This window comes from Pelobates fuscus, chromosome 3 (assembly GCF_036172605.1).
Source record: "Pelobates fuscus isolate aPelFus1 chromosome 3, aPelFus1.pri, whole genome shotgun sequence".
In the NCBI taxonomy this organism is placed as follows: Eukaryota; Metazoa; Chordata; class Amphibia; order Anura; family Pelobatidae; genus Pelobates; species Pelobates fuscus.
Genome location: NC_086319.1, coordinates 392,790,345 through 392,817,377, shown reverse-complemented (window position 1 = coordinate 392,817,377; position 27,033 = coordinate 392,790,345). Strand labels below are relative to the sequence as shown.

Genomic DNA, 27,033 nt, shown 5'->3' with positions numbered 1-27,033 from the left:
TGGCATTTTTGGAGACCTTTTGGCACCTTTGCCGTCATGTTCCTTGTGTCCAAAAGATACTTGGGAGTAAAATCTGTCACCGAAAAGAAAGGTTTTGGCAACCTTGCGGAAGCTAAAAGTACCCGTTCTAAAGTGCTCTTGGAGGAAGTAAGTTTTTGCAAAGGTGGCATGGCTTTCTTTGATATCAGCAATATGCCTTAAAAGGGTTTAAACGAGTAAAACTATTAGAGCGTCAGTGTCTTGATGTTAATGCAAGGTGCATTGAATCTAATTTTTTGACATGTTTGCAAGACATGACTTCATTGGAAGGTCCTGGATTGGTAAAAAACTAATCTATCTGCATATAATCCTCAAGGGACGCTTTCTTGTGCTTTAGGCAGAAGCGACAATTTCCATTTCAAGCAAAAGTCATTTTTCCCCTGCCAAATAATAAAAAAATTTCATTGAATGTTGATGTGTTCTTTAGAAAAGTCCTGTTCTGTGCACATAAAATATTACGTGTAGTAATTTCTCTCATCCAGGATGTATTGGAATACGATGTTTATTTCTATAATCTGACTAGGAGCAATCTTCAATCCAGTGCGGATAGAATAGTAAACCGGAGACATTAACTTATATGGGTGAGATTAAAATGTGACTAAAGAAGAAAAGCTAAGGGCAATTCCCATACCGGGAGTCGAACCCGGGCCGCCTGGGTGAAAACCAGGAATCCTAACCGCTAGACCATATGGGAAGCTCTGTCACCTTTTCTCTAGAGTGGGTAACACAAGACAACCAAAAGTTCTTGGCATTTTGAAAGGTTTCCTAAAATGATTTGTTTTCACCTCTATGTCTGAAAAAACAGGAATCCTAAATGCCAGACCAAGTGAAAAGCTTAACTTATTTTGACACGGATCGGTTGACATAAGGAGAAGGTTGCCTGAAGATTATGCAAGAAAAGGAAGCTCTTGCAAAAAGGCATTATCCTCTTTGGAGCGGGGTTAAACATTGAGCTATGTTTGGGAGCTCACAAACTCCACACTTCGCAAGATTCTTCATACATCTTCTGGAATAAATATATCACAGCACTGCATTGATAGGCTGCTTTAGGTCAAGAAAAGAAAGCCACCAAGCATGATGTTCTACCACCTGAGTGAAAAATCAAGAAGAACCTTAAGCAATACGCCAAATGCAAACCCTTGCCATGCCTGGTTAAATGGTAAATCGTTTAGCTTCTCTGGAGAATCTTTTGATTGACTGATTTTCCCATATAATGAAATGCTGGCATTTTTGGAGACCTTTTGGCACCTTTGCCGTCATGTTCCTTGTGTCCAAAAGATACTTGGGAGTAAAATCTATCACCGAAAAGAAAGGTTTTGGCAACCTTGTGTAAGCTAAAAGCACCCGTTCTAAAGTGCTCTTGGAGGAAGTAAGTTTTTGCAAAGGTGGCGTGGCCTTCTTTGATATCAGCAATATGCCTTAAAAGGGTTTAAACGAGTAAAACTATTAGAGCGTCAGTGTCTTGATGTTAATGCAAGGTGCATTGAATCTAATTTTTTGACATGTTTGCAAGACATGACTTCATTGGAAGGTCCTGGATTGGTAAAAAAACTAATCTATCTGCATATAATCCTCAAGGGACGCTTTCTTGTGCTTTAGGCAGAAGCGACAATTTCCATTTCAAGCAAAAGTCATTTTTTCCCTGCCAAATAATAAAAAAATTTCATTGAATGTTGATGTGTTCTTTAGAAAAGTCCTGTTCTGTGCACATAAAATATTACGTGTAGTAAATTCTCTCATCCAGGATGTATTGGAATACGATGTTTATTTCTATAATCTGACTAGGAGCAATCTTCAACCCAGTGCGGATAGAATAGTAAACTGGAGACATTAACTTATATGGGTGAGATTAAAATGTGATTAAAGAAGAAAAGCTAAGGACAATTCCCATACCGGGAGTCGAACCCAGGCCGCCTGGGTGAAAACCAGGAATCCTAACCGCTAGACCATATGGGAAGCTCTGTCACCTTTTCTCTAGAGTGGGTAACACAAGACAACCAAAAGTTCTTGGCATTTTGAAAGGTTTCCTAAAATGATTTGTTTTCACCTCTATGTCTGAAAAAACAGGAATCCTAAATGCCAGACCAAGTGAAAAGCTTAACTTATTTTGACACGGATCGGTTGACATAAGGAGAAGGTTGCCTGAAGATTATGCAAGAAAAGGAAGCTCTTGCAAAAAGGCATTATCCTCTTTGGAGCGGGGTTAAACATTGAGCTATGTTTGGGAGCTCACAAACTCCACACTTCGCAAGATTCTTCATACATCTTCTGGAATAAATATATCACAGCACTGCATTGATAGGCTGCTTTAGGTCAAGAAAAGAAAGCCACCAAGCATTATGTTCTACCACCTGAGTGAAAAATCAAGAAGAACCTTAAGCAATACGCCAAATGCAAACCCTTGCCATGCCTGGTTAAATGGTAAATCGTTTAGCTTCTCTGGAGAATCTTTTGATTGACTGATTTTCCCATATAATGAAATGCTGGCATTTTTGGAGACCTTTTGGCACCTTTGCCGTCATGTTCCTTGTGTCCAAAAGATACTTGGGAGTAAAATCTATCACCGAAAAGAAAGGTTTTGGCAACCTTGTGGAAGCTAAAAGCACCCGTTCTAAAGTGTTCTTGGAGGAAGTAAGTTTTTGCAAAGGTGGCGTGGCCTTCTTTGATATCAGCAATATGCCTTAAAAGGGTTTAAACGAGTAAAACTATTAGAGCGTCAGTGTCTTGATGTTAATGCAAGGTGCATTGAATCTAATTTTTTGACATGTTTGCAAGACATGACTTCATTGGAAGGTCCTGGATTGGTAAAAAAACTAATCTATCTGCATATAATCCTCAAGGGACGCTTTCTTGTGCTTTAGGCAGAAGCGACAATTTCCATTTCAAGCAAAAGTCATTTTTTCCCTGCCAAATAATAAAAATTTTTCATTGAATGTTGATGTGTTCTTTAGAAAAGTCCTGTTCTGTGCACATAAAATGTTACGTGTAGTAAATTCTCTCATCCAGGATGTATTGGAATACGATGTTTATTTCTATAATCTGACTAGGAGCAATCTTCAATCCAGTGCGGATAGAATAGTAAACTGGAGACATTAACTTATATGGGTGAGATTAAAATGTGACTAAAGAAGAAAAGCTAAGGACAATTCCCATACCGGGAGTCGAACCCGGGCCGCCTGGGTGAAAACCAGGAATCCTAACCGCTAGACCATATGGGAAGCTCTGTCACCTTTTCTCTAGAGTGGGTAACACAAGACAACCAAAAGTTCTTGGCATTTTGAAAGGTTTCCTAAAATGATTTGTTTTCACCTCTATGTCTGAAAAAACAGGAATCCTAAATGCCAGACCAAGTGAAAAGCTTAACTTATTTTGACACGGATCGGTTGACATAAGGAGAAGGTTGCCTGAAGATTATGCAAGAAAAGGAAGCTCTTGCAAAAAGGCATTATCCTCTTTGGAGCAGGGTTAAACATTGAGCTATGTTTGGGAGCTCACAAACTCCACACTTCGCAAGATTCTTCATACATCTTCTGGAATAAATATATCACAGCACTGCATTGATAGGCTGCTTTAGGTCAAGAAAAGAAAGCCACCAAGCATTATGTTCTACCACCTGAGTGAAAAATCAAGAAGAACCTTAAGCAATACGCCAAATGCAAACCCTTGCCATGCCTGGTTAAATGGTAAATCGTTTAGCTTCTCTGGAGAATCTTTTGATTGACTGATTTTCCCATATAATGAAATGCTGGCATTTTTGGAGACCTTTTGGCACCTTTGCCGTCATGTTCCTTGTGTCCAAAAGATACTTGGGAGTAAAATCTATCACCGAAAAGAAAGGTTTTGGCAACCTTGCGGAAGCTAAAAGTACCCGTTCTAAAGTGCTCTTGGAGGAAGTAAGTTTTTGCAAAGGTGGCGTGGTCTTCTTTGATATCAGCAATATGCCTTAAAAGGGTTTAAACGAGTAAAACTATTAGAGCGTCAGTGTCTTGATGTTAATGCAAGGTGCATTGAATCTAATTTTTTGACATGTTTGCAAGACATGACTTCATTGGAAGATCCTGGATTGGTAAAAAACTAATCTATCTGCATATAATCCTCAAGGGACACTTTCTTGTGCTTTAGGCAGAAGCGACAATTTCCATTTCAAGCAAAAGTCATTTTTTCCCTGCCAAATAATAAAATTTTTTTATTGAATGTTGATGTGTTCTTTAGAAAAGTCCTGTTCTGTGCACATAAAATGTAACGTGTAGTAAATTCTCTCATCCAGGATGTATTGGAATACGATGTTTATTTCTATAATCTGACTAGGAGCAATCTTCAATCCAGTGCGGATAGAATAGTAAACCGGAGACATTAACTTATATGGGTGAGATTAAAATGTGACTAAAGAAGAAAAGCTAAGGACAATTCCCATACCGGGAGTCGAACCCAGGCCGCCTGGGTGAAAACCAGGAATCCTAACCGCTAGACCATATGGGAAGCTCTGTCACCTTTTCTCTAGAGTGGGTAACACAAGACAACCAAAAGTTCTTGGCATTTTGAAAGGTTTCCTAAAATGATTTGTTTTCACCTCTATGTCTGAAAAAACAGGAATCCTAAATGCCAGACCAAGTGAAAAGCTTAACTTATTTTGACACGGATCGGTTGACATAAGGAGAAGGTTGCCTGAAGATTATGCAAGAAAAGGAAGCTCTTGCAAAAAGGCATTATCCTCTTTGGAGCGGGGTTAAACATTGAGCTATGTTTTGGAGCTCACAAACTCCACACTTCGCAAGATTCTTCATACATCTTCTGGAATAAATATATCACAGCACTGCATTGATAGGCTGCTTTAGGTCAAGAAAAGAAAGCCACCAAGCATGATGTTCTACCACCTGAGTGAAAAATCAAGAAGAACCTTAAGCAATATGCCAAATGCAAACCCTTGCCATGCCTGGTTAAATGGTAAATCGTTTAGCTTCTCTGGAGAATCTTTTGATTGACTGATTTTCCCATATAATGAAATGCTGGCATTTTTGGAGACCTTTTGGCACCTTTGCCGTCATGTTCCTTGTGTCCAAAAGATACTTGGGAGTAAAATCTATCACCGAAAAGAAAGGTTTTGGCAACCTTGCGGAAGCTAAAAGTACCCGTTCTAAAGTGCTCTTGGAGGAAGTAAGTTTTTGCAAAGGTGGCGTGGTCTTCTTTGATATCAGCAATATGCCTTAAAAGGGTTTAAACGAGTAAAACTATTAGAGCGTCAGTGTCGTGATGTTAATGCAAGGTGCATTGAATCTAATTTTTTGACATGTTTGCAAGACATGACTTCATTGGAAGGTCCTGGATTGGTAAAAAACTAATCTATCTGCATATAATCCTCAAGGGACGCTTTCTTGTGCTTTAGGCAGAAGCGACAATTTCCATTTCAAGCAAAAGTCATTTTTTCCCTGCCAAATAATAACATTTTGTTTATTGAATGTTGATGTGTTCTTTAGAAAAGTCCTGTTCTGTGCACATAAAATGTAACGTGTAGTAAATTCTCTCATCCAGGATGTATTGGAATACGATGTTTATTTCTATAATCTGACTAGGAGCAATCTTCAATCCAGTGCGGATAGAATAGTAAACCGGAGACATCTACTTATATGGGTGAGAACAAAAGGTGACTAAAGAAGAAAAGCTAAGGACAATTCCCATACCGGGAGTCGAACCCAGGCCGCCTGGGTGAAAACCAGGAATCCTAACCGCTAGACCATATGGGAAGCTCTGTCACCTTTTCTCTAGAGTGGGTAACACAAGACAACCAAAAGTTCTTGGCATTTTGAAAGGTTTCCTAAAATGATTTGTTTTCACCTCTATGTCTGAAAAAACAGGAATCCTAAATGCCAGACCAAGTGAAAAGCTTAACTTATTTTGACACGGATCGGTTGACATAAGGAGAAGGTTGCCTGAAGATTATGCAAGAAAAGGAAGCTCTTGCAAAAAGGCATTATCCTCTTTGGAGCGGGGTTAAACATTGAGCTATGTTTGGGAGCTCACAAACTCCACACTTCGCAAGATTCTTCATACATCTTCTGGAATAAATATATCACAGCACTGCATTGATAGGCTGCTTTAGGTCAAGAAAAGAAAGCCACCAAGCATGATGTTCTACCACCTGAGTGAAAAATCAAGAAGAACCTTAAGCAATACGCCAAATGCAAACCCTTGCCATGCCTGGTTAAATGGTAAATCGTTTAGCTTCTCTGGAGAATCTTTTGATTGACTGATTTTCCCATATAATGAAATGCTGGCATTTTTGGAGACCTTTTGGCACCTTTGCCGTCATGTTCCTTGTGTCCAAAAGATACTTGGGAGTAAAATCTGTCACCGAAAAGAAAGGTTTTGGCAACCTTGCGGAAGCTAAAAGTACCCGTTCTAAAGTGCTCTTGGAGGAAGTAAGTTTTTGCAAAGGTGGCGTGGCCTTCTTTGATATCAGCAATATGCCTTAAAAGGGTTTAAACGAGTAAAACTATTAGAGCGTCAGTGTCTTGATGTTAATGCAAGGTGCATTGAATCTAATTTTTTGACATGTTTGCAAGACATGACTTCATTGGAAGGTCCTGGATTGGTAAAAAACTAATCTATCTGCATATAATCCTCAAGGGACGCTTTCTTGTGCTTTAGGCAGAAGCGACAATTTCCATTTCAAGCAAAAGTCATTTTTTCCCTGCCAAATAATAACATTTTGTTTATTGAATGTTGATGTGTTCTTTAGAAAAGTCCTGTTCTGTGCACATAAAATGTAACGTGTAGTAAATTCTCTCATCCAGGATGTTTTGGAATACGATGTTTATTTCTATAATCTGACTAGGAGCAATCTTCAATCCAGTGCGGATAGAATAGTAAACCGGAGACATCTACTTATATGGGTGAGAACAAAAGGTGACTAAAGAAGAAAAGCTAATGACAATTCCCATACCAGGAGTCGAACCCGGTCCACCTGGGTGAAAACCAGGAATCCTAACCGCTAGACCATATGGGAAGCTCTGTCACCTTTTCTCTAGAGTGGGTAACACAAGACAACCAAAAGTTCTTGGCATTTTGAAAGGTTTCCTAAAATGATTTGTTTTCACCTCTATGTCTGAAAAAACAGGAATCCTAAATGCCAGACCAAGTGAAAAGCTTAACTTATTTTGACACGGATCGGTTGACATAAGGAGAAGGTTGCCTGAAGATTATGCAAGAAAAGGAAGCTCTTGCAAAAAGGCATTATCCTCTTTGGAGCGGGGTTAAACATTGAGCTATGTTTGGGAGCTCACAAACTCCACACTTCGCAAGATTCTTCATACATCTTCTGGAATAAATATATCACAGCACTGCATTGATAGGCTGCTTTAGGTCAAGAAAAGAAAGCCACCAAGCATGATGTTCTACCACCTGAGTGAAAAATCAAGAAGAATCTTAAGCAATACGCCAAATGCAAACCCTTGCCATGCCTGGTTAAATGGTAAATCGTTTAGCTTCTCTGGAGAATCTTTTGATTGACTAATTTTCCCATATAATGAAATGCTGGCATTTTTGGAGACCTTTTGGCACCTTTGCCGTCATGTTCCTTGTGTCCAAAAGATACTTGGGAGTAAAATCTGTCACCGAAAAGAAAGGTTATGGCAACCTTGCGGAAGCTAAAAGTACCCGTTCTAAAGTGCTCTTGGAGGAAGTAAGTTTTTGCAAAGGTGGCGTGGCCTTCTTTGATATCAGCAATATGCCTTAAAAGGGTTTAAACGAGTAAAACTATTAGAGCGTCAGTGTCTTGATGTTAATGCAAGGTGCATTGAATCTAATTTTTTGACATGTTTGCAAGACATGACTTCATTGGAAGGTCCTGGATTGGTAAAAAACGAATCTATCTGCATATAATCCTCAAGGGACGCTTTCTTGTGCTTTAGGCAGAAGCGACAATTTCCATTTCAAGCAAAAGTCATTTTTTCCCTGCCAAATAATAAAAAAATTTTATTGAATGTTGATGTGTTCTTTAGAAAAGTCCTGTTCTGTGCACATAAAATGTAACGTGTAGTAAATTCTCTCATCCAGGATGTATTGGAATACGATGTTTATTTCTATAATCTGACTAGGAGCAATCTTCAATCCAGTGCGGATAGAATAGTAAACCGGAGACATTAACTTATATGGGTGAGATTAAAATGTGACTAAAGAAGAAAAGCTAAGGACAATTCCCATACCGGGAGTCGAACCCAGGCCGCCTGGGTGAAAACCAGGAATCCTAACCGCTAGACCATATGGGAAGCTCTGTCACCTTTTCTCTAGAGTGGGTAACAAAAGACAACCAAAAGTTCTTGGCATTTTGAAAGGTTTCCTAAAATGATTTGTTTTCACCTATATGTCTGAAAAAACAGGAATCCTAAATGCCAGACCAAGTGAAAAGCTTAACTTATTTTGACACGGATCGGTTGACATAAGGAGAAGGTTGCCTGAAGATTATGCAAGAAAAGGAAGCTCTTGCAAAAAGGCATTATCCTCTTTGGAGCGGGGTTAAACATTGAGCTATGTTTTGGAGCTCACAAACTCCACACTTCGCAAGATTCTTCATACATCTTCTGGAATAAATATATCACAGCACTGCATTGATAGGCTGCTTTAGGTCAAGAAAAGAAAGCCACCAAGCATGATGTTCTACCACCTGAGTGAAAAATCAAGAAGAACCTTAAGCAATATGCCAAATGCAAACCCTTGCCATGCCTGGTTAAATGGTAAATCGTTTAGCTTCTCTGGAGAATCTTTTGATTGACTGATTTTCCCATATAATGAAATGCTGGCATTTTTGGAGACCTTTTGGCACCTTTGCCGTCATGTTCCTTGTGTCCAAAAGATACTTGGGAGTAAAATCTATCACCGAAAAGAAAGGTTTTGGCAACCTTGCGGAAGCTAAAAGTACCCGTTCTAAAGTGCTCTTGGAGGAAGTAAGTTTTTGCAAAGGTGGCGTGGTCTTCTTTGATATCAGCAATATGCCTTAAAAGGGTTTAAACGAGTAAAACTATTAGAGCGTCAGTGTCTTGATGTTAATGCAAGGTGCATTGAATCTAATTTTTTGACATGTTTGCAAGACATGACTTCATTGGAAGGTCCTGGATTGGTAAAAAACTAATCTATCTGCATATAATCCTCAAGGGACGCTTTCTTGTGCTTTAGGCAGAAGCGACAATTTCCATTTCAAGCAAAAGTCATTTTTTCCCTGCCAAATAATAACATTTTGTTTATTGAATGTTGATGTGTTCTTTAGAAAAGTCCTGTTCTGTGCACATAAAATGTAACGTGTAGTAAATTCTCTCATCCAGGATGTATTGGAATACGATGTTTATTTCTATAATCTGACTAGGAGCAATCTTCAATCCAGTGCGGATAGAATACTAAACCGGAGACATTAATTTATATGGGTGAGATTAAAAGGTGACTAAAGAAGAAAAGCTAAGGACAATTCCCATACCGGGAGTCGAACCCGGGCCACCTGGGTGAAAACCAGGAATCCTAACCGCTAGACCATATGGGAAGCTCTGTCACCTTTTCTCTAGAGTGGGTAACACAAGACAACCAAAAGTTCTTGGCATTTTGAAAGGTTTCCTAAAATGATTTGTTTTCACCTCTATGTCTGAAAAAACAGGAATCCTAAATGCCAGACCAAGTGAAAAGCTTAACTTATTTTGACACGGATCGGTTGACATAAGGAGAAGGTTGCCTGAAGATTATGCAAGAAAAGGAAGCTCTTGCAAAAAGGCATTATCCTCTTTGGAGCGGGGTTAAACATTGAGCTATGTTTGGGAGCTCACAAACTCCACACTTCGCAAGATTCTTCATACATCTTCTGGAATAAATATATCACAGCACTGCATTGATAGGCTGCTTTAGGTCAAGAAAAGAAAGCCACCAAGCATGATGTTCTACCACCTGAGTGAAAAATCAAGAAGAACCTTAAGCAATACGCCAAATGCAAGCCCTTGCCATGCCTGGTTAAATGGTAAATCGTTTAGCTTCTCTGGAGAATCTTTTGATTGACTGATTTTCCCATATAATGAAATGCTGGCATTTTTGGAGACCTTTTGGCACCTTTGCCGTCATGTTCCTTGTGTCCAAAAGATACTTGGGAGTAAAATCTATCACCGAAAAGAAAGGTTTTGGCAACCTTGTGGAAGCTAAAAGCACCCGTTCTAAAGTGCTCTTGGAGGAAGTAAGTTTTTGCAAAGGTGGCGTGGCCTTCTTTGATATCAGCAATATGCCTTAAAAGGGTTTAAACGAGTAAAACTATTAGAGCGTCAGTGTCTTGATGTTAATGCAAGGTGCATTGAATCTAATTTTTTGACATGTTTGCAAGTCATGACTTCATTGGAAGGTCCTGGATTGGTAAAAAACGAATCTATCTGCATATAATCCTCAAGGGACGCTTTCTTGTGCTTTAGGCAGAAGCGACAATTTCCATTTCAAGCAAAAGTCATTTTTTCCCTGCCAAATAATAACATTTTGTTTATTGAATGTTGATGTGTTCTTTAGAAAAGTCCTGTTCTGTGCACATAAAATGTAACGTGTAGTAAATTCTCTCATCCAGGATGTATTGGAATACGATGTTTATTTCTATAATCTGACTAGGAGCAATCTTCAATCCAGTGCGGATAGAATAGTAAACGGGAGACATTAATTTATATGGGTGAGATTAAAAGGTGACTAAAGAAGAAAAGCTAAGGACAATTCCCATACCGGGAGTCGAACCCGGGCCGCCTGGGTGAAAACCAGGAATCCTAACCGCTAGACCATATGGGAAGCTCTGTCACCTTTTCTCTAGAGTGGGTAACACAAGACAACCAAAAGTTCTTGGCATTTTGAAAGGTTTCCTAAAATGATTTGTTTTCACCTCTATGTCTGAAAAAACAGGAATCCTAAATGCCAGACCAAGTGAAAAGCTTAACTTATTTTGACACGGATCGGTTGACATAAGGAGAAGGTTGCCTGAAGATTATGCAAGAAAAGGAAGCTCTTGCAAAAAGGCATTATCCTCTTTGGAGCGGGGTTAAACATTGAGCTATGTTTGGGAGCTCAAAAACTCCACACTTCGCAAGATTCTTCATACATCTTCTGGAATAAATATATCACAGCACTGCATTGATAGGCTGCTTTAGGTCAAGAAAAGAAAGCCACCAAGCATGATGTTCTACCACCTGAGTGAAAAATCAAGAAGAACCTTAAGCAATACGCCAAATGCAAGCCCTTGCCATGCCTGGTTAAATGGTAAATCGTTTAGCTTCTCTGGAGAATCTTTTGATTGACTGATTTTCCCATATAATGAAATGCTGGCATTTTTGGAGACCTTTTGGCACCTTTGCCGTCATGTTCCTTGTGTCCAAAAGATACTTGGGAGTAAAATCTATCACCGAAAAGAAAGGTTTTGGCAACCTTGTGGAAGCTAAAAGCACCCGTTCTAAAGTGCTCTTGGAGGAAGTAAGTTTTTGCAAAGGTGGCGTGGCCTTCTTTGATATCAGCAATATGCCTTAAAAGGGTTTAAACGAGTAAAACTATTAGAGCGTCAGTGTCTTGATGTTAATGCAAGGTGCATTGAATCTAATTTTTTGACATGTTTGCAAGTCATGACTTCATTGGAAGGTCCTGGATTGGTAAAAAACGAATCTATCTGCATATAATCCTCAAGGGACGCTTTCTTGTGCTTTAGGCAGAAGCGACAATTTCCATTTCAAGCAAAAGTCATTTTTTCCCTGCCAAATAATAACATTTTGTTTATTGAATGTTGATGTGTTCTTTAGAAAAGTCCTGTTCTGTGCACATAAAATGTAACGTGTAGTAAATTCTCTCATCCAGGATGTATTGGAATACGATGTTTATTTCTATAATCTGACTAGGAGCAATCTTCAATCCAGTGCGGATAGAATAGTAAACGGGAGACATTAATTTATATGGGTGAGATTAAAAGGTGACTAAAGAAGAAAAGCTAAGGACAATTCCCATACCGGGAGTCGAACCCGGGCCGCCTGGGTGAAAACCAGGAATCCTAACCGCTAGACCATATGGGAAGCTCTGTCACCTTTTCTCTAGAGTGGGTAACACAAGACAACCAAAAGTTCTTGGCATTTTGAAAGGTTTCCTAAAATGATTTGTTTTCACCTCTATGTCTGAAAAAACAGGAATCCTAAATGCCAGACCAAGTGAAAAGCTTAACTTATTTTGACACGGATCGGTTGACATAAGGAGAAGGTTGCCTGAAGATTATGCAAGAAAAGGAAGCTCTTGCAAAAAGGCATTATCCTCTTTGGAGCGGGGTTAAACATTGAGCTATGTTTGGGAGCTCACAAACTCCACACTTCGCAAGATTCTTCATACATCTTCTGGAATAAATATATCACAGCACTGCATTGATAGGCTGCTTTAGGTCAAGAAAAGAAAGCCACCAAGCATGATGTTCTACCACCTGAGTGAAAAATCAAGAAGAATCTTAAGCAATACGCCAAATGCAAGCCCTTGCCATGCCTGGTTAAATGGTAAATCGTTTAGCTTCTCTGGAGAATCTTTTGATTGACTGATTTTCCCATATAATGAAATGCTGGCATTTTTGGAGACCTTTTGGCACCTTTGCCGTCATGTTCCTTGTGTCCAAAAGATACTTGGGATTAAAATCTATCACTGAAAAGAAAGGTTTTGGCAACCTTGCGGAAGCTAAAAGTACCCGTTCTAAAGTGCTCTTGGAGGAAGTAAGTTTTTGCAAAGGTGGCGTGGCCTTCTTTGATATCAGCAATATGCCTTAAAAGGGTTTAAACGAGTAAAACTATTAGAGCGTCAGTGTCTTGATGTTAATGCAAGGTGCATTGAATCTAATTTTTTGACATGTTTGCAAGTCATGACTTCATTGGAAGGTCCTGGATTGGTAAAAAACGAATCTATCTGCATATAATCCTCAAGGGACGCTTTCTTGTGCTTTAGGCAGAAGCGACAATTTCCATTTCAAGCAAAAGTCATTTTTTCCCTGCCAAATAATAACATTTTGTTTATTGAATGTTGATGTGTTCTTTAGAAAAGTCCTGTTCTGTGCACATAAAATGTAACGTGTAGTAAATTCTCTCATCCAGGATGTATTGGAATACGATGTTTATTTCTATAATCTGACTAGGAGCAATCTTCAATCCAGTGCGGATAGAATAGTAAACGGGAGACATTAATTTATATGGGTGAGATTAAAAAGTGACTAAAGAAGAAAAGCTAAGGACAATTCCCATACCGGGAGTCGAACCCGGGCCGCCTGGGTGAAAACCAGGAATCCTAACCGCTAGACCATATGGGAAGCTCTGTCACCTTTTCTCTAGAGTGGGTAACACAAGACAACCAAAAGTTCTTGGCATTTTGAAAGGTTTCCTAAAATGATTTGTTTTCACCTCTATGTCTGAAAAAACAGGAATCCTAAATGCCAGACCAAGTGAAAAGCTTAACTTATTTTGACACGGATCGGTTGACATAAGGAGAAGGTTGCCTGAAGATTATGCAAGAAAAGGAAGCTCTTGCAAAAAGGCATTATCCTCTTTGGAGCGGGGTTAAACATTGAGCTATGTTTGGGAGCTCACAAACTCCACACTTCGCAAGATTCTTCATACATCTTCTGGAATAAATATATCACAGCACTGCATTGATAGGCTGCTTTAGGTCAAGAAAAGAAAGCCACCAAGCATGATGTTCTACCACCTGAGTGAAAAATCAAGAAGAATCTTAAGCAATACGCCAAATGCAAGCCCTTGCCATGCCTGGTTAAATGGTAAATCGTTTAGCTTCTCTGGAGAATCTTTTGATTGACTGATTTTCCCATATAATGAAATGCTGGCATTTTTGGAGACCTTTTGGCACCTTTGCCGTCATGTTCCTTGTGTCCAAAAGATACTTGGGATTAAAATCTATCACTGAAAAGAAAGGTTTTGGCAACCTTGCGGAAGCTAAAAGTACCCGTTCTAAAGTGCTCTTGGAGGAAGTAAGTTTTTGCAAAGGTGGCGTGGCCTTCTTTGATATCAGCAATATGCCTTAAAAAGGTTTAAACGAGTAAAACTATTAGAGCGTCAGTGTCTTGATGTTAATGCAAGGTGCATTGAATCTAATTTTTTGACATGTTTGCAAGACATGACTTCATTGGAAGGTCCTGGATTGGTAAAAAACGAATCTATCTGCATATAATCCTCAAGGGACGCTTTCTTGTGCTTTAGGCAGAAGCGACAATTTCCATTTCAAGCAAAAGTCATTTTTTCCCTGCCAAATAATAACATTTTGTTTATTGAATGTTGATGTGTTCTTTAGAAAAGTCCTGTTCTGTGAACATAAAATGTTACGTGTAGTAAATTCTCTCATCCAGGATGTATTGGAATACGATGTTTATTTCTATAATCTGACTAGGAGCAATCTTCAATCCAGTGCGGATAGAATAGTAAACCGGAGACATTAATTTATATGGGTGAGATTAAAAGGTGACTAAAGAAGAAAAGCTAAGGACAATTCCCATACCGGGAGTCGAACCCGGGCCGCCTGTGTGAAAACCAGGAATCCTAACCGCTAGACCATATGGGAAGCTCTGTCACCTTTTCTCTAGAGTGGGTAACACAAGACAACCAAAAGTTCTTGGCATTTTGAAAGGTTTCCTAAAATGATTTGTTTTCACCTCTATGTCTGAAAAAACAGGAATCCTAAATGCCAGACCAAGTGAAAAGCTTAACTTATTTTGACACGGATCGGTTGACATAAGGAGAAGGTTGCCTGAAGATTATGCAAGAAAAGGAAGCTCTTGCAAAAAGGCATTATCCTCTTTGGAGCGGGGTTAAACATTGAGCTATGTTTGGGAGCTCACAAACTCCACACTTCGCAAGATTCTTCATACATCTTCTGGAATAAATATATCACAGCACTGCATTGATAGGCTGCTTTAGGTCAAGAAAAGAAAGCCACCAAGCATTATGTTCTACCACCTGAGTGAAAAATCAAGAAGAACCTTAAGCAATACGCCAAATGCAAACCCTTGCCATGCCTGGTTAAATGGAAAATCGTTTAGCTTCTCTGGAGAATCTTTTGATTGACTGATTTTCCCATATAATGAAATGCTGGCATTTTTGGAGACCTTTTGGCACCTTTGCCGTCATGTTCCTTGTGTCCAAAAGATACTTGGGAGTAAAATCTATCACGGAAAAGAAAGGTTTTGGCAACCTTGTGGAAGCTAAAAGCACCCGTTCTAAAGTGCTCTTGGAGGAAGTAAGTTTTTGCAAAGGTGGCGTGGCCTTCTTTGATATCAGCAATATGCCTTAAAAGGGTTTAAACGAGTAAAACTATTAGAGCGTCAGTGTCTTGATGTTAATGCAAGGTGCATTGAATCTAATTTTTTGACATGTTTGCAAGTCATGACTTCATTGGAAGGTCCTGGATTGGTAAAAAACGAATCTATCTGCATATAATCCTCAAGGGACGCTTTCTTGTGCTTTAGGCAGAAGCGACAATTTCCATTTCAAGCAAAAGTCATTTTTTCCCTGCCAAATAATAACATTTTGTTTATTGAATGTTGATGTGTTCTTTAGAAAAGTCCTGTTCTGTGAACATAAAATGTTACGTGTAGTAAATTCTCTCATCCAGGATGTATTGGAATACGATGTTTATTTCTATAATCTGACTAGGAGCAATCTTCAATCCAGTGCGGATAGAATAGTAAACCGGAGACATTAATTTATATGGGTGAGATTAAAAGGTGACTAAAGAAGAAAAGCTAAGGACAATTCCCATACCGGGAGTCGAACCCGGGCCGCCTGTGTGAAAACCAGGAATCCTAACCGCTAGACCATATGGGAAGCTCTGTCACCTTTTCTCTAGAGTGGGTAACACAAGACAACCAAAAGTTCTTGGCATTTTGAAAGGTTTCCTAAAATGATTTGTTTTCACCTCTATGTCTGAAAAAACAGGAATCCTAAATGCCAGACCAAGTGAAAAGCTTAACTTATTTTGACACGGATCGGTTGACATAAGGAGAAGGTTGCCTGAAGATTATGCAAGAAAAGGAAGCTCTTGCAAAAAGGCATTATCCTCTTTGGAGCGGGGTTAAACATTGAGCTATGTTTGGGAGCTCACAAACTCCACACTTCGCAAGATTCTTCATACATCTTCTGGAATAAATATATCACAGCACTGCATTGATAGGCTGCTTTAGGTCAAGAAAAGAAAGCCACCAAGCATTATGTTCTACCACCTGAGTGAAAAATCAAGAAGAACCTTAAGCAATACGCCAAATGCAAACCCTTGCCATGCCTGGTTAAATGGTAAATCGTTTAGCTTCTCTGGAGAATCTTTTGATTGACTGATTTTCCCATATAATGAAATGCTGGCATTTTTGGAGACCTTTTGGCACCTTTGCCGTCATGTTCCTTGTGTCCAAAAGATACTTGGGAGTAAAATCTATCACGGAAAAGAAAGGTTTTGGCAACCTTGTGGAAGCTAAAAGCACCCGTTCTAAAGTGCTCTTGGAGGAAGTAAGTTTTTGCAAAGGTGGCGTGGCCTTCTTTGATATCAGCAATATGCCTTAAAAGGGTTTAAACGAGTAAAACTATTAGAGCGTCAGTGTCTTGATGTTAATGCAAGGTGCATTGAATCTAATTTTTTGACATGTTTGCAAGACATGACGTCATTGGAAGATCCTGGATTGGTAAAAAACTAATCTATCTGCATATAATCCTCAAGGGACGCTTTCTTGTGCTTTAGGCAGAAGCGACAATTTCCATTTCAAGCAAAAGTCATTTTTTCCCTGCCAAATAATAACATTTTGTTTATTGAATGTTGATGTGTTCTTTAGAAAAGTCCTGTTCTGTGCACATAAAATGTTACGTGTAGTAAATTCTCTCATCCAGGATGTATTGGAATACGATGTTTATTTCTATAATCTGACTAGGAGCAATCTTCAATCCAGTGCGGATAGAATAGTAAACCGGAGACATCTACTTATATGGGTGAGAACAAAAGGTGACTAAAGAAGAAAAGCTAAGGACAACTCCCATACCGGGAGTCGAACCCAGGCCGCCTGGGTGAAAACCAGGAATCCTAACCGCTAGACCATATGGGAAGCTCTGTCACCTTTTCTCTAGAGTGGGTAACACAAGACAACCAAAAGTTCTTGGCATTTTGAAAGGTTTCCTAAAATGATTTGTTTTCACCTCTATGTCTGAAAAAACAGGAATCCTAAATGCCAGACCAAGTGAAAAGCTTAACTTATTTTGACACGGATCGGTTGACATAAGGAGAAGGTTGCCTGAAGATTATGCAAGAAAAGGAAGCTCTTGCAAAAAGGCATTATCCTCTTTGGAGCGGGGTTAAACATTGAGCTATGTTTGGGAGCTCACAAACTCCACACTTCGCAAGATTCTTCATACATCTTCTGGAATAAATATATCACAGCACTGCATTGATAGGCTGCTTTAGGTCAAGAAAAGAAAGCCACCAAGCATGATGTTCTACCACCTGAGTGAAAAATCAAGAAGAACCTTAAGCAATACGCCAAATGCAAACCCTTGCCATGCCTGGTTAAATGGTAAATCGTTTAGCTTCTCTGGAAAATCTTTTGATTGACTGATTTTCCCATATAATGAAATGCTGGCATTTTTGGAGACCTTTTGGCACCTTTGCCGTCATGTTCCTTGTGTCCAAAAGATACTTGGGAGTAAAATCTGTCACCGAAAAGAAAGGTTTTGGCAACCTTGCGGAAGCTAAAAGTACCCGTTCTAAAGTGCTCTTGGAGGAAGTAAGTTTTTGCAAAGGTGGCGTGGCCTTCTTTGATATCAGCAATATGCCTTAAAAGGGTTTAAACGTGTAAAACTATTAGAGCGTCAGTGTCTTGATGTTAATGCAAGGTGCATTGAATCTAATTTTTTGACATGTTTGCAAGACATGACTTCATTGGAAGGTCCTGGATTGGTAAAAAACGAATCTATCTGCATATAATCCTCAAGGGATGCTTTCTTGTGCTTTAGGCAGAAGCGACAATTTCCATTTCAAGCAAAAGTCAATTTTTTTCCCTGCCAAATAATAACATTTTGTTTATTGAATGTTGATGTGTTCTTTAGAAAAGTCCTGTTCTGTGCACATAAAATGTAACGTGTAGTAAATTCTCTCATCCAGGATGTATTGGAATACGATGTTTATTTCTATAATCTGACTAGGAGCAATCTTCAATCCAGTGCGGATAGAATAGTAAACCGGAGACATCTACTTATATGGGTGAGAACAAAAGGTGACTAAAGAAGAAAAGCTAAGGACAATTCCCATACCGGGAGTCGAACCCGGGCCGCCTGGGTGAAAACCAGGAATCCTAACCGCTAGACCATATGGGAAGCTCTGTCACCTTTTTTCTAGAGTGGGTAACACAAGACAACCAAAAGTTCTTGGCATTTTGAAAGGTTTCCTAAAATGATTTGTTTTCACCTCTATGTCTGAAAAAACAGGAATCCTAAATGCCAGACCAAGAGAAAAGCTTAACTTATTTTGACACGGATCGGTTGACATAAGGAGAAGGTTGCCTGAAGATTATGCAAGAAAAGGAAGCTCTTGCAAAAAGGCATTATCCTCTTTGGAGCGGGGTTAAACATTGAGCTATGTTTGGGAGCTCACAAACTCCACACTTCGCAAGATTCTTCATACATCTTCTGGAATAAATATATCACAGCACTGCATTGATGCTTGTGCTTTAGGCAGAAGCGACAATTTCCATTTCAAGCAAAAGTCATTTTTTCCCTGCCAAATAATAACATTTTGTTTATTGAATGTTGATGTGTTCTTTAGAAAAGTCCTGTTCTGTGAACATAAAATGTTACGTGTAGTAAATTCTCTCATCCAGGATGTATTGGAATACGATGTTTATTTCTATAATCTGACTAGGAGCAATCTTCAATCCAGTGCGGATAGAATAGTAAACCGGAGACATTAATTTATATGGGTGAGATTAAAAGGTGACTAAAGAAGAAAAGCTAAGGACAATTCCCATACCGGGAGTCGAACCCGGGCGAAAATCAGGAATCCTAACCGCTAGACCATATGGGAAGCTCTGTCACCTTTTCTCTAGAGTGGGTAACACAAGACAACCAAAAGTTCTTGGCATTTTGAAAGGTTTCCTAAAATGATTTGTTTTCACCTCTATGTCTGAAAAAACAGGAATCCTAAATGCCAGACCAAGAGAAAAGCTTAACTTATTTTGACACGGATCGGTTGACATAAGGAGAAGGTTGCCTGAAGATTATGCAAGAAAAGGAAGCTCTTGCAAAAAGGCATTATCCTCTTTGGAGCGGGGTTAAACATTGAGCTATGTTTGGGAGCTCACAAACTCCACACTTCGCAAGATTCTTCATACATCTTCTGGAATAAATATATCACAGCACTGCATTGATAGGCTGCTTTAGGTCAAGAAAAGAAAGCCACCAAGCATGATGTTCTACCACCTGAGTGAAAAATCAAGAAGAACCTTAAGCAATACGCCAAATGCAAGCCCTTGCCATGCCTGGTTAAATGGTAAATCGTTTAGCTTCTCTGGAGAATCTTTTGATTGACTGATTTTCCCATATAATGAAATCCTGGCATTTTTGGAGACCTTTTGGCACCTTTGCCGTCATGTTCCTTGTGTCCAAAAGATACTTGGGAGTAAAATCTGTCACCGAAAAGAAAGGTTTTGGCAACCTTGCGGAAGCTAAAAGTACCCGTTCTAAAGTGCTCTTGGAGGAAGTAAGTTTTTGCAAAGGTGGCGTGGCCTTCTTTGATATCAGCAATATGCCTTAAAAGGGTTTAAACGAGTAAAACTATTAGAGCGTCAGTGTCTTGATGTTAATGCAAGGTGCATTGAATCTAATTTTTTGACATGTTTGCAAGACATGACTTCATTGGAAGGTCCTGGATTGGTAAAAAACTAATCTATCTGCATATAATCCTCAAGGGACGCTTTCTTGTGCTTTAGGCAGAAGCGACAATTTCCATTTCAAGCAAAAGTCATTTTTTCCCTGCCAAATAATAACATTTTGTTTATTGAATGTTAATGTGTTCTTTAGAAAAGTCCTGTTCTGTGCACATAAAATGTTACGTGTAGTAAATTCTCTCATCCAGGATGTATTGGAATACGATGTTTATTTCTATAATCTGACTAGGAGCAATCTTCAATCCAGTGCGGATAGAATAGTAAACCAGAGACATTAACTTATATGGGTGAGATTAAAAGGTGATTAAAGAAGAAAAGCTAAGGACAATTCCCATACCGGGAGTCGAACACGGGCCGCCTGGGTGAAAACCAGGAATCCTAACCGCTAGACCATATGGGAAGCTCTGTCACCCTTTCTCTAGAGTGGGTAACACAAGACAACCAAAAGTTCTTGGCATTTTGAAAGGTTTCCTAAAATGATTTGTTTTCACCTCTATGTCTGAAAAAACAGGAATCCTAAATGCCAGACCAAGTGAAAAGCTTAACTTATTTTGACACGGATCGGTTGACATAAGGAGAAGGTTGCCTGAAGATTATGCAAGAAAAGGAAGCTCTTGCAAAAAGACATTATCCTCTTTGGAGCGGGGTTAAACATTGAGCTATGTTTGGGAGCTCACAAACTCCACACTTCGCAAGATTCTTCATACATCTTCTGGAATAAATATATCACAGCACTGCATTGATAGGCTGCTTTAGGTCAAGAAAAGAAAGCCACCAAGCATTATGTTCTACCACCTGAGTGAAAAATCAAGAAGCACCTTAAGCAATACGCCAAATGCAAGCCCTTGCCATGCCTGGTTAAATGGTAAATCGTTTAGCTTCTCTGGAGAATCTTTTGATTGACTGATTTTCCCATATAATGAAATGCTGGCATTTTTGGAGACCTTTTGGCACCTTTGCCGTCATGTTCCTTGTGTCCAAAAGATACTTGGGAGTAAAATCTATCACCGAAAAGAAAGGTTTTGGCAACCTTGTGGAAGCTAAAAGCACCCGTTCTAAAGTGCTCTTGGAGGAAGTAAGTTTTTGCAAAGGTGGCGTGGCCTTCTTTGATATCAGCAATATGCCTTAAAAGGGTTTAAACGAGTAAAACTATTAGAGCGTCAGTGTCTTGATGTTAATGCAAGGTGCATTGAATCTAATTTTTTGACATGTTTGCAAGACATGACTTAATTGGAAGGTCCTGGATTGGTAAAAAACTAATCTATCTGCATATAATCCTCAAGGGACGCTTTCTTGTGCTTTAGGCAGAAGCGACAATTTCCATTTCAAGCAAAAGTCATTTTTTCCCTGCCAAATAATAAAAAAATTTTATTGAATGTTGATGTGTTCTTTAGAAAAGTCCTGTTCTGTGCACATAAAATGTTACGTGTAGTAAATTCTCTCATCCAGGATGTATTGGAATACGATGTTTATTTCTATAATCTGACTAGGAGCAATCTTCAATCCAGTGCGGATAGAATAGTAAACCGGAGACATTAACTTATATGGGTGAGATTAAAATGTGATTAAAGATGAAAAGCTAAGGACAATTCCCATACCGGGAGTCGAACCCGGGCCGCCTGGGTGAAAACCAGGAATCCTAACCGCTAGACCATATGGGAAGCTCTGTCACCTTTTCTCTAGAGTGGGTAACACAAGACAACCAAAAGTTCTTGGCATTTTGAAAGGTTTCCTAAAATGATTTGTTTTCACCTCTATGTCTGAAAAAACAGGAATCCTAAATGCCAGACCAAGTGAAAAGCTTAACTTATTTTGACACGGATCGGTTGACATAAGGAGAAGGTTGCCTGAAGATTATGCAAGAAAAGGAAGCTCTTGCAAAAAGGCATTATCCTCTTTGGAGCGGGGTTAAACATTGAGCTATGTTTGGGAGCTCACAAACTCCACACTTCGCAAGATTCTTCATACATCTTCTGGAATAAATATATCACAGCACTGCATTGATAGGCTGCTTTAGGTCAAGAAAAGAAAGCCACCAAGCATTATGTTCTACCACCTGAGTGAAAAATCAAGAAGAACCTTAAGCAATACGCCAAATGCAAACCCTTGCCATGCCTGGTTAAATGGTAAATCGTTTAGCTTCTCTGGAGAATCTTTTGATTGACTGATTTTCCCATATAATGAAATGCTGGCATTTTTGGAGACCTTTTGGCACCTTTGCCGTCATGTTCCTTGTGTCCAAAAGATACTTGGGAGTAAAATCTATCACCGAAAAGAAAGGTTTTGGCAACCTTGTGTAAGCTAAAAGCACCCGTTCTAAAGTGCTCTTGGAGGAAGTAAGTTTTTGCAAAGGTGGCGTGGCCTTCTTTGATATCAGCAATATGCCTTAAAAGGGTTTAAACGAGTAAAACTATTAGAGCGTCAGTGTCTTGATGTTAATGCAAGGTGCATTGAATCTAATTTTTTGACATGTTTGCAAGACATGACTTCATTGGAAGGTCCTGGATTGGTAAAAAACTAATCTATCTGCATATAATCCTCAAGGGACGCTTTCTTGTGCTTTAGGCAGAAGCGACAATTTCCATTTCAAGCAAAAGTCATTTTTTCCCTGCCAAATAATAAAAAAATTTCATTGAATGTTGATGTGTTCTTTAGAAAAGTCCTGTTCTGTGCACATAAAATGTAACGTGTAGTAAATTCTCTCATCCAGGATGTATTGGAATACGATGTTTATTTCTATAATCTGACTAGGAGCAATCTTCAATCCAGTGCGGATAGAATAGTAAACCGGAGACATTAACTTATATGGGTGAGATTAAAATGTGACTAAAGAAGAAAAGCTAAGGACAATTCCCATACCGGGAGTCGAACCCGGGCCGCCTGGGTGAAAACCAGGAATCCTAACCGCTAGACCATATGGGAAGCTCTGTCACCTTTTCTCTAGAGTGGGTAACACAAGACAGCCAAAAGTTCTTGGCATTTTGAAAGGTTTCCTAAAATGATTTGTTTTCACCTCTATGTCTGAAAAAACAGGAATCCTAAATGCCATACCAAGTGAAAAGCTTAACTTATTTTGACACGGATCGGTTGACATAAGGAGAAGGTTGCCTGAAGATTATGCAAGAAAAGGAAGCTCTTGCAAAAAGGCATTATCCTCTTTGGAGCGGGGTTAAACATTGAGCTATGTTTGGGAGCTCACAAACTCCACACTTCGCAAGATTCTTCATACATCTTCTGGAATAAATATATCACAGCACTGCATTGATAGGCTGCTTTAGGTCAAGAAAAGAAAGCCACCAAGCATTATGTTCTACCACCTGAGTGAAAAATCAAGAAGCACCTTAAGCAATACGCCAAATGAAAACCCTTGCCATGCCTGGTTAAATGGTAAATCGTTTAGCTTCTCTGGAGAATCTTTTGATTGACTGATTTTCCCATATAATGAAATGCTGGCATTTTTGGAGACCTTTTGGCACCTTTGCCGTCATGTTCCTTGTGTCCAAAAGATACTTGGGAGTAAAATCTATCACCGAAAAGAAAGGTTTTGGCAACCTTGTGGAAGCTAAAAGCACCCGTTCTAAAGTGCTCTTGGAGGAAGTAAGTTTTTGCAAAGGTGGCGTGGCCTTCTTTGATATCAGCAATATGCCTTAAAAGGGTTTAAACGAGTAAAACTATTAGAGCGTCAGTGTCTTGATGTTAATGCAAGGTGCATTGAATCTAATTTTTTGACATGTTTGCAAGACATGACTTAATTGGAAGGTCCTGGATTGGTAAAAAACTAATCTATCTGCATATAATCCTCAAGGGACGCTTTCTTGTGCTTTAGGCAGAAGCGACAATTTCCATTTCAAGCAAAAGTCATTTTTTCCCTGCCAAATAATAACATTTTGTTTATTGAATGTTGATGTGTTCTTTAGAAAAGTCCTGTTCTGTGCACATAAAATGTTACGTGTAGTAAATTCTCTCATCCAGGATGTATTGGAATACGATGTTTATTTCTATAATCTGACTAGGAGCAATCTTCAATCCAGTGCGGATAGAATAGTAAACCGGAGACATTAATTTATATGGGTGAGATTAAAAGGTGACTAAAGAAGAAAAGCTAAGGACAATTCCCATACCGGGAGTCGAACCCGGGCGAAAATCAGGAATCCTAACCGCTAGACCATATGGGAAGCTCTGTCACCTTTTCTCTAGAGTGAGTAACACAAGACAACCAAAAGTTCTTGGCATTTTGAAAGGTTTCCTAAAATGATTTGTTTTCACCTCTATGTCTGAAAAAACAGGAATCCTAAATGCCAGACCAAGAGAAAAGCTTAACTTATTTTGACACGGATCGGTTGACATAAGGAGAAGGTTGCCTGAAGATTATGCAAGAAAAGGAAGCTCTTGCAAAAAGGCATTATCCTCTTTGGAGCGGGGTTAAACATTGAGCTATGTTTGGGAGCTCACAAACTCCACACTTCGCAAGATTCTTCATACATCTTCTGGAATAAATATATCACAGCACTGCATTGATAGGCTGCTTTAGGTCAAGAAAAGAAAGCCACCAAGCATGATGTTCTACCACCTGAGTGAAAAATCAAGAAGAACCTTAAGCAATACGCCAAATGCAAGCCCTTGCCATGCCTGGTTAAATGGTAAATCGTTTAGCTTCTCTGGAGAATCTTTTGATTGACTGATTTTCCCATATAATGAAATCCTGGCATTTTTGGAGACCTTTTGGCACCTTTGCCGTAATGTTCCTTGTGTCCAAAAGATACTTGGGAGTAAAATCTGTCACCGAAAAGAAAGGTTTTGGCAACCTTGCGGAAGCTAAAAGTACCCGTTCTAAAGTGCTCTTGGAGGAAGTAAGTTTTTGCAAAGGTGGCGTGGCCTTCTTTGATATCAGCAATATGCCTTAAAAGGGTTTAAACGAGTAAAACTATTAGAGCGTCAGTGTCTTGATGTTAATGCAAGGTGCATTGAATCTAATTTTTTGACATGTTTGCAAGACATGACTTCATTGGAAGGTCCTGGATTGGTAAAAAACTAATCAATCTGCATATAATCCTCAAGGGACGCTTTCTTGTGCTTTAGGCAGAAGCGACAATTTCCATTTCAAGCAAAAGTCATTTTTTCCCTGCCAAATAATAAAAATTTTTTATTGAATGTTGATGTGTTCTTTAGAAAAGTCCTGTTCTGAGCACATAAAATGTTACGTGTAGTAAATTCTCTCATCCAGGATGTATTGGAATACGATGTTTATTTCTATAATCTGACTAGGAGCAATCTTCAATCCAGTGCGGATAGAATAGTAAACCGGAGACATTAACTTATATGGGTGAGATTAAAATGTGATTAAAGATGAAAAGCTAAGGACAATTCCCATACCGGGAGTCGAACCCGGGCCGCCTGGGTGAAAACCAGGAATCCTAACCGCTAGACCATATGGGAAGCTCTGTCACCTTTTCTCTAGAGTGGGTAACCCAAGACAACCAAAAGTTCTTGGCATTTTGAAAGGTTTCCTAAAATGATTTGTTTTCACCTCTATGTCTGAAAAAACAGGAATCCTAAATGCCAGACCAAGTGAAAAGCTTAACTTATTTTGACACGGATCGGTTGACATAAGGAGAAGGTTGCCTGAAGATTATGCAAGAAAAGGAAGCTCTTGCAAAAAGGCATTATCCTCTTTGGAGCGGGGTTAAACATTGAGCTATGTTTGGGAGCTCACAAACTCCACACTTCGCAAGATTCTTCATACATCTTCTGGAATAAATATATCACAGCACTGCATTGATAGGCTGCTTTAGGTCAAGAAAAGAAAGCCACCAAGCATTATGTTCTACCACCTGAGTGAAAAATCAAGAAGAACCTTAAGCAATACGCCAAATGCAAACCCTTGCCATGCCTGGTTAAATGGTAAATCGTTTAGCTTCTCTGGAGAATCTTTTGATTGACTGATTTTCCCATATAATGAAATCCTGGCATTTTTGGAGACCTTTTGGCACCTTTGCCGTAATGTTCCTTGTGTCCAAAAGATACTTGGGAGTAAAATCTGTCACCGAAAAGAAAGGTTTTGGCAACCTTGCGGAAGCTAAAAGTACCCGTTCTAAAGTGCTCTTGGAGGAAGTAAGTTTTTGCAAAGGTGGCGTGGCCTTCTTTGATATCAGCAATATGCCTTAAAAGGGTTTAAACGAGTAAAACTATTAGAGCGTCAGTGTCTTGATGTTAATGCAAGGTGCATTGAATCTAATTTTTTGACATGTTTGCAAGACATGACTTCATTGGAAGGTCCTGGATTGGTAAAAAACTAATCTATCTGCATATAATCCTCAAGGGACGCTTTCTTGTGCTTTAGGCAGAAGCGACAATTTCCATTTCAAGCAAAAGTCATTTTTTCCCTGCCAAATAATAACAATTTTTTATTGAATGTTGATGTGTTCTTTAGAAAAGTCCTGTTCTGTGCACATAAAATGTTACGTGTAGTAAATTCTCTCATCCAGGATGTATTGGAATACGATGTTTATTTCTATAATCTGACTAGGAGCAATCTTCAATCCAGTGCGGATAGAATAGTAAACCGGAGACATTAACTTATATGGGTGAGATTAAAATGTGATTAAAGATGAAAAGCTAAGGACAATTCCCATACCGGGAGTCGAACCCGGGCCGCCTGGGTGAAAACCAGGAATCCTAACCGCTAGACCATATGGGAAGCTCTGTCACCTTTTCTCTAGAGTGGGTAACACAAGACAACCAAAAGTTCTTGGCATTTTGAAAGGTTTCCTAAAATGATTTGTTTTCACCTCTATGTCTGAAAAAACAGGAATCCTAAATGCCAGACCAAGTGAAAAGCTTAACTTATTTTGACACGGATCGGTTGACATAAGGAGAAGGTTGCCTGAAGATTATGCAAGAAAAGGAAGCTCTTGCAAAAAGGCATTATCCTCTTTGGAGCGGGGTTAAACATTGAGCTATGTTTGGGAGCTCACAAACTCCACACTTCGCAAGATTCTTCATACATCTTCTGGAATAAATATATCACAGCACTGCATTGATAGGCTGCTTTAGGTCAAGAAAAG

General features: G+C 39.2%; 16 non-coding genes across 16 annotated transcripts; all 16 read right to left on the bottom strand.

Moving 5' to 3' along the window:
• Positions 1-661: 661 nt before the first annotated feature.
• Positions 662-733, bottom strand: TRNAE-UUC (transfer RNA glutamic acid (anticodon UUC)). Its single transcript has one exon. It is a non-coding gene; the product is annotated as a tRNA-Glu (tRNA).
• A 1,190-nt stretch (positions 734-1,923) lies between these two features.
• Positions 1,924-1,995, bottom strand: TRNAE-UUC (transfer RNA glutamic acid (anticodon UUC)). Its single transcript has one exon. It is a non-coding gene; the product is annotated as a tRNA-Glu (tRNA).
• Positions 1,996-3,185: 1,190 nt separating this feature from the next.
• On the bottom strand, positions 3,186-3,257 carry TRNAE-UUC (transfer RNA glutamic acid (anticodon UUC)). Its single transcript has one exon. It is a non-coding gene; the product is annotated as a tRNA-Glu (tRNA).
• Positions 3,258-4,446: 1,189 nt separating this feature from the next.
• TRNAE-UUC (transfer RNA glutamic acid (anticodon UUC)) lies at positions 4,447-4,518 on the bottom strand. The gene has a single exon. It is a non-coding gene; the product is annotated as a tRNA-Glu (tRNA).
• A 1,190-nt stretch (positions 4,519-5,708) lies between these two features.
• On the bottom strand, positions 5,709-5,780 carry TRNAE-UUC (transfer RNA glutamic acid (anticodon UUC)). Its single transcript has one exon. It is a non-coding gene; the product is annotated as a tRNA-Glu (tRNA).
• Positions 5,781-8,231: 2,451 nt separating this feature from the next.
• TRNAE-UUC (transfer RNA glutamic acid (anticodon UUC)) lies at positions 8,232-8,303 on the bottom strand. The gene has a single exon. It is a non-coding gene; the product is annotated as a tRNA-Glu (tRNA).
• Positions 8,304-9,493: 1,190 nt separating this feature from the next.
• On the bottom strand, positions 9,494-9,565 carry TRNAE-UUC (transfer RNA glutamic acid (anticodon UUC)). The gene has a single exon. It is a non-coding gene; the product is annotated as a tRNA-Glu (tRNA).
• A 1,190-nt stretch (positions 9,566-10,755) lies between these two features.
• On the bottom strand, positions 10,756-10,827 carry TRNAE-UUC (transfer RNA glutamic acid (anticodon UUC)). The gene has a single exon. It is a non-coding gene; the product is annotated as a tRNA-Glu (tRNA).
• Positions 10,828-12,017: 1,190 nt separating this feature from the next.
• On the bottom strand, positions 12,018-12,089 carry TRNAE-UUC (transfer RNA glutamic acid (anticodon UUC)). Its single transcript has one exon. It is a non-coding gene; the product is annotated as a tRNA-Glu (tRNA).
• A 1,190-nt stretch (positions 12,090-13,279) lies between these two features.
• TRNAE-UUC (transfer RNA glutamic acid (anticodon UUC)) lies at positions 13,280-13,351 on the bottom strand. Its single transcript has one exon. It is a non-coding gene; the product is annotated as a tRNA-Glu (tRNA).
• A 3,714-nt stretch (positions 13,352-17,065) lies between these two features.
• On the bottom strand, positions 17,066-17,137 carry TRNAE-UUC (transfer RNA glutamic acid (anticodon UUC)). The gene has a single exon. It is a non-coding gene; the product is annotated as a tRNA-Glu (tRNA).
• A 1,192-nt stretch (positions 17,138-18,329) lies between these two features.
• TRNAE-UUC (transfer RNA glutamic acid (anticodon UUC)) lies at positions 18,330-18,401 on the bottom strand. Its single transcript has one exon. It is a non-coding gene; the product is annotated as a tRNA-Glu (tRNA).
• Positions 18,402-21,558: 3,157 nt separating this feature from the next.
• TRNAE-UUC (transfer RNA glutamic acid (anticodon UUC)) lies at positions 21,559-21,630 on the bottom strand. Its single transcript has one exon. It is a non-coding gene; the product is annotated as a tRNA-Glu (tRNA).
• A 1,189-nt stretch (positions 21,631-22,819) lies between these two features.
• TRNAE-UUC (transfer RNA glutamic acid (anticodon UUC)) lies at positions 22,820-22,891 on the bottom strand. The gene has a single exon. It is a non-coding gene; the product is annotated as a tRNA-Glu (tRNA).
• A 2,442-nt stretch (positions 22,892-25,333) lies between these two features.
• TRNAE-UUC (transfer RNA glutamic acid (anticodon UUC)) lies at positions 25,334-25,405 on the bottom strand. The gene has a single exon. It is a non-coding gene; the product is annotated as a tRNA-Glu (tRNA).
• Positions 25,406-26,594: 1,189 nt separating this feature from the next.
• TRNAE-UUC (transfer RNA glutamic acid (anticodon UUC)) lies at positions 26,595-26,666 on the bottom strand. Its single transcript has one exon. It is a non-coding gene; the product is annotated as a tRNA-Glu (tRNA).
• Between the last annotated feature and the right edge of the window lie 367 nt (positions 26,667-27,033).